This window comes from Crocuta crocuta, unplaced genomic scaffold, assembly GCF_008692635.1.
Source record: "Crocuta crocuta isolate KB4526 unplaced genomic scaffold, BGI_CrCroc_1.0 scaffold709, whole genome shotgun sequence".
NCBI lineage: Eukaryota > Metazoa > Chordata > Mammalia > Carnivora > Hyaenidae > Crocuta > Crocuta crocuta.
The window spans coordinates 343,191-352,567 of record NW_027530619.1 but is presented as its reverse complement, the minus strand read 5'-3'; the positions used below and the strand labels follow the sequence as shown (position 1 = coordinate 352,567).

The 9,377-nt window shown below is 33.9% G+C and overlaps 1 pseudogene; it reads left to right on the top strand.

Moving 5' to 3' along the window:
- The first annotated feature begins 4,137 nt into the window (after positions 1–4,137).
- LOC144234746 (eukaryotic translation initiation factor 3 subunit E pseudogene) lies at positions 4,138–5,282 on the top strand (annotated as a pseudogene).
- Positions 5,283–9,377: the final 4,095 nt, after the last annotated feature.

The window sequence follows — 9,377 nt, the reverse complement described above, 5'->3', positions numbered from 1 at the left end:
TAGATTTTGCTTTTCACATCCAAGTTGATAGTATTATTGAAATTTCTTATGCATATGATTTAAGGTAGTGATCAACCTTCCACTTCAATTGTTCTTATTTCTTCTTTTTTGTTTCAAATGTTGATATTTAATTGACTCAGCACCATGCATTTAAAAGAGGGTGTGTGTATGCACAAAAATAAACTCAAAATGGATAAANATGTGTGTGTGTGTGTTGTTTCTGATCATCACTGAATACTCTTAAGTGAATACTTATAAAAACAAAGTTCTGGTTGACCATGTATTTGAAACCTTACAACAATTTTATCAAATTAACTAGTATAATGAGATTGGATGATAACTGGGCTGGAATAAGTTGGAAAAGAAAAGAATGAACTGAGGGCTTTAAATTCCCAGTTCGTGCTCAGCAAATATGACCTGAAAATTTTTATATCTAAAGGAAACCTTATCCCCTGGAGCCCCAGAGCTGAGGTTTCAGAAAACCAAATCCAAAGTTTCATCATACAAGTGACTGAATTACAGTCTAATTTGAATCCCCAACCATGCAGGGTATCATCTGTTAAATCGAAGGCATTGATTAGGAAGGAATGAGATTTTGAAGCTGGAATAAGGACATTGGCAGATCCTGATGAACCTGGGGACACTGAACAGTAGAAGCAGCTCTTCTACCCCAGTTTGAGTTTGTTAACCCTCTATTGCCTGAAAAACTTGTAATGGCCTCCCCTAAGGTAGACATGCAGCATTTAGACACAGATTTTTCTTTTTTTCTGCCCAAAGTAAGAACTTGAAGAAAATGAGTCACATATGATACCACTAAAGATAATTCCTTAAGAGTAAGTTAGATTATGGGGCACATGGGTGGCTCAGTTGGTTAAGTGTCCAACTTTGGCTCAGGTCAGAAGCTTACAGTTTGTGGGTTCAAGCCCTGTGTCAGGCTCTGTGCTGACAGCTCAGAGCCTGGAGCCTGCTTCAAATTCTGAGTCTCCCTCTCTCTTTCTACCCCTCCCCCCTTGCATTCTGTCTCTCAAAAATGAATAAAGGTTACATAATTTTTTTAAAAAAAGGAATAAAGTAGATCTTTGCATGACACCAGTACATAGAAATGACTTGTTGCTAAACACTTTCCTAATTTCTGTTTTAAAAAAAAATAAGCCTTATCTGGAAGAATCCATAGAATCAATAAATTTATATTGTATGAGTTTATATGCAAACTTAAATCTGAACAGTACTGCATGCTTACTAATGTTGCACTAGAAGATCTGAACTAAAATAGGGTTTGATAAAAAAGTTCACTTAAAAGCTGATTTGACTACTACTTGTCTACAGATAAACCTGAAAAAGAAGACCTTTCAGTTATTCTATGCATGATATTTTCTGGTAGTGGGAGATGTCAATAGAATTACGACTATAATAATTTAGAACTCCGGTAAGATCATGCTCCTTAAAAGATGGTCTTCCAATAGTAATGGGAAAAACATTGTTAAAGAGTATACATCTGAGCCTTCAGTTGAGTTCGGGTATAACAATAGTTCCTCCTATGTAAAATAATCAGATAAATTGAGATTCCTTATGCAAACCAACCAGCTTAATCAGCAACAATGGAGAGGATGACTATAACTGCAGCAAAACCCTGATTGCCCATAAGAATTAATTCCAAGGAGGAACGCAATAACGATTGCTTCGAAAACAAAAGCACATAACATTCTTTTTCATAAAGTAGATTATTTCTTAATAACCTCTAGTGTCTCTGACTATAGATGTCTCCCCTTTCAGGAGAGTCAGACTCAATAAGTGGAAGAGAAAAAAAATATTTCTAGTTTCTCTGTATTTAAAATGGCTCAGTTAAAAATAAAATGAAATAATATGGCTCAGTTAAATATTGCAAGTCAACACATGTCTTTTGATATTCTTGATTTTGTCTATTTTGAGGTACTAACTAAGAGTAAAATTGAAGCAATGGGCATGTATTTTAAAACAAACATCATTATTCAGTAACCAGTTGATAAAGAAAAACTAATTTGTTTCATCTTTCAATATGATTTAATTTAGCAAGCAATCATTGGTTTCTCTATGATGCACAAAGCTTGGTCCTTGGTGTTACAGAATGTGTACAGAAATGATTAACTTATAGTCCCTAACTTCAGTGAGCTCACAGTCTATTTAATAAAACATATGCATAAACTTCCATGCAAAATATCAAGTAGTAATTTTATATGAATGGAATAAGGCTCTCAAACTTTAGCAGGCATCAGAATTATCTGGAGGAGTTGTCAAAACATAGATTTATTTGGCTCCATCCTCAGAAATTCAGATAAGGCCTGGGTAATTTCAATTTCTAACATTGTCCCAAATTATACTTATGCTGCTGATCTTGGAATGATACTTCTAAAATCACTGCTTTAATACTACAGCAGACTGAATTATTATTATTATTATTTTACTTTTAGTTGTTCAACAAAGGAAGAATTATCAGGAGACATGAACTGGCTGTTTGATAGTTCATTTAAATTTGATAGGAAGATGAAAAAATAAATAATTATATGGAAAGGAAATGAATTAAAGACATAAACAAGATAGAATATTGGATCATGTGTAGAAGGGTGGTTAGACTATGAATGGATGTATTGGACTACTAAAAGGAGACTGAACATTTATATATGACTAGATAAATAAAATCTGTGTGTAATAAAACAGGTTACCTCACCAGAATAGCTAAGATTAAATAATATCAACTTATGATGATGATTGGTTGTAAATGGAACTTTTATTTATTTCTGTTGTGTAAATATTACATTATTTTTGGAAAATGCTTTGTCAGTTTTTTATATTAACCATATACTTAGACTATGATTCATCTATTTTATTCCTAGATATAATGCCAAGTTTAATCAAAACATATGCTGACAAAAAGACAAATACATTAATGTTAAAGAAGCTTGATCTAGATTAGTCTAAAGCTGTAAATAACACAAAATTTTTCAATGAGTGAATAAGTAAAGAAAATGACCTGTATATACAAATATGGGTGAGTATCAAAAACATACTGAGTAAAAAAGTCAAATGCAAAAGAGTACTTATTAGAGAATTCCTTTTTTGTTTTCAGTTCTAGCAATAAAGCTAATCTATGATGGTTGAAATCATACCATTGTTTTACAGAATTTGGCATGAGAATAAGTGAATAGAAATATGCATAAGGAAAATTTCTGGGTTATGGAAATATTATATTACTTGATTGAATGGTCACAGAAGTGATCTCACTAAGAAGTAACAGATAGGGTTTATTGAATGACTAAGTGTTGTTGGTAATGGTGGAAAAGGAAAAAAAAATATGGTGACATGTTTTAAGCCTACATAAATGAATGTATGATGACATTAGTAAGTGAAATAGAAAAACAACAACAAAAAGTAGCATTTATAGGTATATTCATTTTCTACGGCTGTGTAATAAATTACCATATTTGTAGTAATTTAAAACACACATTTATTATTTCACAGTTTCTGTAATTCAGGAGTCCAGTCAAGGCTTAACTGGTTATTTCCTTCTGGGCTCACAAGGCTGCCATCAGAACATCAGACAGACTGCCTTCTTATTTGGACATTTTGCTACCGAAAAATCCCTCTCTGGGCTTTCTCTGGTTGTTGGAAGAATTTATTTTCTTGTTGCTATAAGACACATGGCAGCTTGCTACTGCAAAACAAGTAATGGGAAGAGACAGGGAGAGAGAAGCAAGTAATAGAGCAAGAGCAGAACATAGAGATGCTAGCCATATAGGTACCATAATCATAGCAATATTTTGAAACCATGTAAATATAATCATAAGCATCTTATCACCATTGCAATATTTCATTATTTAGAGCAATTCACATGTCTTCCTGAAGGCTCTGAAGGCTCTGAAGGGGGAAGAATTATACAAGAGTGTGAATACCACAAGACAAAGATCACGGAAGTCACCTTAAAGTCCCTCCTCCACTGAAGAGTAAATAAAAGTTATTTTACATTTGTTGAATTTGTGGTTCTTTCCTGTGTTTATGTCAAGAACATAGCAGAAACACTTTTCTTTGGCAAGATGGTGGATACAACTTGACTACTCCCATCACATATATTTTTGGACTGATATCTAATCTTTCNTAATACACTTTGCTGTCAATGTGTACAAAAACCTTTATTCTGACAATATTCCACATGTGTTGAGAGAAAAAAAGAGCCACAGTTGTTGCATGACTGAAATAGCTTCAGGCAGAAATGGAACCAATTGTGAAGACATTTGAAGATCCAGAAACTACAAGGCAGATGCAGTCAACCAGAGATGGGCAGATGCTGTTTATCTACCTTGTGGGCAGGCACTGTTTTAGGCAGAAATATTTAGATATACTGTAGAGTTATGTAAAATTCCAATATGAATATGGGAATTACTCTGGAGCACCAGAATATCTTTACTTCTTTAGAGTGTTGGTTCCAGCAACAGCAAAAATGTTTTGAGTTCAATCAGGGGAAAACTGGCTTCTGAAATCTTAAGGCAGAATTGGGACACAGCTATGGAAGACTTTACATGGTTAAAAGAGACCATAGATAATGATTCTGAGTTCTCCACTTCAGTCTCTTCAGCAGCAAAAATGGCTCAACCACTTCCTCTGTTTTCCTCAACTAAACTAAGGGGCATAATAACATTATCGATCTCTTCCTTTAAAAGTCATCGTATCTTAATGCAATTCAGATGATGTGTCCACATATTCCACACTATTGGGCTACAGCCATCATAAGAAACAAAGATGTTTGAAAATTCCAGCAGCTGCTAAAAGACCTCATAAATTATTGAACAGAGTCTTATACATATAGAGACCCAGTTAAAGAATTTGTTAAATGCTTATATGTTAACTTTGACTTTGATGGAGCTCAGAAAAAACTGAGGGAATGTGACTCAGTACTTGTGAATGACTTCCAGGTGACTTGTCTTGAGGATTTCATTGAAAATCATTGACTTCATATTTGAGACTTTTTGTTAAATCCACCTGTGTATCAGCACTCACATGTTGGCAAACAAACTGAACATGAAAAGTGGGTTGTCAGTATGATTAGAAATGCAGGACTGGCTGCCAAGACTGATTGTAAAATAGGTCAGGTCATGTGGTTATGGGTAACAATGCAGTCTCACCCTATCAGCAAGTGACTAAAAAGACCAAAAGCCTTTCATTTAAAAGCCAGAGATGTTGACCATGAGAAGAAACTTTATCAGAAAAGGAGGTCAGAGGCTTCTAACTGGGCAACTGAGGACTCTGACTAAAGTACTATATAAAGACAAGATAAAAAAAAATAACTATAAAATAAGGACAAAATAATAAAATCATTATATAAAGCATAACATACATTTTACAAACAACATATTGAGCATAAATTTGGGGAAATTTGAATAAAATTGGCCGTGTTTCATTAAAAACACAAGGTAGTAGAAAATGTACTATGATTTGTGGTTATTTAATACTACGAATATTACATTATACTTAAACAACATGTTGATAATTGTTTAGACTTTCTATTGAGTTTCTGGAATATAAAAGAAAACACCCTAATGACAATTTCTCTAATTTGGAATAACGTAAGTTGATTTTTTTTTTTTTTGTATGATGCAGCAAGAAGAGAAATAAATTTGCCCACTTAGATCATTTGGACTATGAAGTTTTAAAAGAAATGTTCAGGAAACATGATGAGAGATATTTTTAAACTGCAAAGTTGTGCATTAGCATAAGAGAAGAGTAAGGAAGCAAGGATGAATGTCATTTCTGTACCAATGGAGTCACTGACCATATGTTCTCTTTCCTAGTCCAGGGATAAGATAAATCATTGTCACAATGCTGATAATCAGTTCTGTCAGTCAATTCTCTAGCAATCTGTCTCAAATCCCTAGCAAAGGAACATAGTTAAAAGGTGATCACTTGGGCCAAGATTAACCAGGCTGAAATATAAGAATTAGGCAGGAACTCAGCAAACTTCCTGGCAGATTTAATCATAAGGGAAAATAAACTTTGTAATGGGCCATTCAATTTGTGAACTTTGGTGGGGATCTTTGGGAATATTGATAATAATTACCAAAAACAGAAGGCAAGGAAAAACTAGCAAGTATTGACGGTATTCCAGATGTATGAATAAAGCAACTCTAGGCAGATTCTTTATAGATAGTGAGTATGAGCAAAAATGATACAATAAAGAAAATAATCATAGAGAAGATACTAGAAAATATTTAAAAACCATTTTAAAATGAACTCAGCTAAAGCAGATAAAAATCTGCTAAAGATTTTCTAGAGCAATAGTTACAACAGGAAATCTAACAGAAATGACCCACAATAGTCGGAAAGTTAAATTTCAAGTGTAATTTAACTCACTTTTAGTTGAAAATCTCATTGACTTAGGAAATACAATATTATAGGCAAAGTATCTCTGAATTTATGGGAGGATTTTTATTTGTTTTTTTAATGTTTTATTTATTTCTGAGAGACAATGTGAGCAGGGGAGGGTCAGAGAGAGAGGGAGACACAGAATCTGAAACAGGCTCCAGGCTCTGAGCTGGCTGTCAGCATAGAGCCCAACGTGGCGCTTGAACCCACGAACCATAAGATCCTGACCTGAGCCGAAGTCAGATGCTTAAACAACTGCATCCCTATGGGAGGATTTCTAAGTAGTAGAACCAGATTAACATGGAAATATCTTCAGTTACTTAAGGAGTTGAAGAATATGAAGCAGTAACAGCAGAGGGAACAAAGCCAATGTTGTTATACTATTCCATCAATTCAGGTTGGAGAGGACTTGTTGGAAACAGAGTTGTGTTAGAGAATACGTATCTCCCAGGTGAAGAGTTCCATCAGTGCTTGAAATGTAAACAGAATTTCAATTGCCTATGTAAAGATACAGTTTGCAGAGAATAATTTTTTATACCTTATATAGAATTCTCATTGGGATATTGACCTCCCCCCAAAATTATAAAATCTACAACTCTGTTGAAACTAAATTACATTTTTAAAAATAATCCTTCTTCCTTAAGAGCAAAGAAGACCAAGAACATCTGAATGAAACTTATGTGCTGAAAACTGTTACACATGGAATGATGTTTCAGAATACAAGATCTGAATTTCTTTTGGAGATACCTTTTTTGTTGTAGCTCAAGGTCAGAAAATAAAAACCAAGGAATGAGTAGTTACAGCTATTGAAAATAACATATTTAAATGAGGAAAATAATCCTTTTTCTAATTATTAGTAACCATGTAGGCAATTAGGAAAACACCAAATTATCACACTCCAATATAGTCTGACGAGACCATTCCTGAAGTTTTATAGAAATGGACTCCCCAGAGATTATTGCACAGTGATTTTAGACAAAGACTTGTTAAAAATTTCACTGGATGGAATTAAACTGGCAATGAGGACTTTGCTCAAGAATATTGCAAGGTCAAGAGTAATGCAATAGGACAGAGATATTGAACTCAACTCCACTGATGCAAAAGGCAGGAGGGTTTTTAAATGCTGGGATGAGCCACTAGAAAACTTCTGAAGAATGTCAGGGGAGAGAGAGGTTGGTCAACATGCTTAGGCCATCTCTGTTCGCTAACTGATCCTCATCTAAATTTGGCTTCTACCCATCCTCAGAGACTGGGACATAGAAATTCAATCTTTCTTGGGGACCACATTTCAAAGGATGACCTCGGATCCTTGTGAAAAATTATCTGGGTTTGTAAAACTGGCAAGAAGCTGGAAGAAGATTTACATATCAAAAAATGTAGGAAAAGAATTCACAATTGTAGTTTCTAAAGTGAAAACCAAGGAAAGGAAAGTCAGAGGCCTGTAATCAGGAAGAAACCTATCTGAAGTTTAGTCAAGCTGAGGAGAATGTAAGGGTCTCTCCGTCAGACTCTTCTGTTGTTTAATACTTTCTTTGTATGACAACTATACACTCCACTGAATTAGCTTCAGTCCTTATATGGAGATTTGCAATTAGTAGTATTTTCCTTTCACAGATTCTGTGGAAGATCTTAGACTTGGAGCTGCCACACTAAACACCGTTACTGCAAAACGGAAAGTGCTGTGTTTCCACTTGCCACTTTCAATTTACTAAACCATTAAATTTTCTCTCAAGTAAAAAAAAAAAATGTATATGTGCACATATTTGAAGGGCTTATTATAACACATATGCAACTTGTGAAAATGTTTCTTCTAGAGTTCAAGGCTTTTGCTGAATTGGCTGAATTTTGTATATTGCAGTAAAGCTAACTATTCTTTTGCTTACACTGCTGTAAATTTTGCTTATTGTTATGTATAATGTATGAAGAAGCACCGATGTACAATGTATCTTTTGCAGGAAGATTATGAACTAAATCAAAAGTATTTCCAATATAAATAATAAAAGAGAAAAAACAATTTACAATAGAAACAGAAAAGCTTAGACACACAAATAAAATTTCCAGAGCTACTTTGGAAAACAAATCATCCAAGGCAGGTTGTGGGTACAGGGCTTGATTATTGTTAGAACTCAGCAGAGATATTTTTCAGTTGATATGTGCGACTTAATTTTGAAGCTTACTTTAATTTCTGATGAAAGTTAATCACTCAATTTTTTTGGCTTCACCTTTATCTGACTGAGGTGAGAGGAAAGAAATTAAAGTATTATCCACAAAAGAAAGGACAGGATATTTATAAGCGGGAAAAGTTTTCTAAAACCTAATAAGAATACTTAGTATTCAAACTATAAGCAGAGAAATTATTCAAAGATGTTTCTAGAAGAGAATCCTCTTAGAAACTTGATAAGGTCAATGTGACATTAACTTCAACACTTACAGAAAATGACAAATCAACAAACGGCCCCAAATAGGAAAGTCTTTTAAGGTAACTCCCCTCAATTTGATACTTAAGCAAACTTGAAATACAACCAATTCTGAACCAATAAAAGTGTTCTTTCTCAGTGTAGTAACATTGTTGGCTGTATAACCTGGACAACAAACATTTAAAGGACAATCCAAATTGTTCTGTCGCATTTGCTAAATGATGAATAGTGTCCAGATCTCTTAGCTAGTATTGATTAGAAATATTGAAAATACATTAATGGTCTTTCAAAAAGAACAATTTTGGTCATGAATCTAAATGGTGCTCTTCACATTGAATATGCATAGACCAATTGTCCTTGAGAAGAGCAATCTGGGTAATGGCCAAGTTAAAATTTCATAGAAGAAACAGACCATTATCAAGCTAATATCTTTGTCATACTGTATTGAACTAAGAGAATGAAAAAGTGTGTGTGTGTGTACGTGCATGTGTGTTCAGTTTGTTTTCTTTTGTTTTCTTTTTTGCATGTACTGAAATTGTTCATTCTGAATATGTTTATTTAAATTCTAGG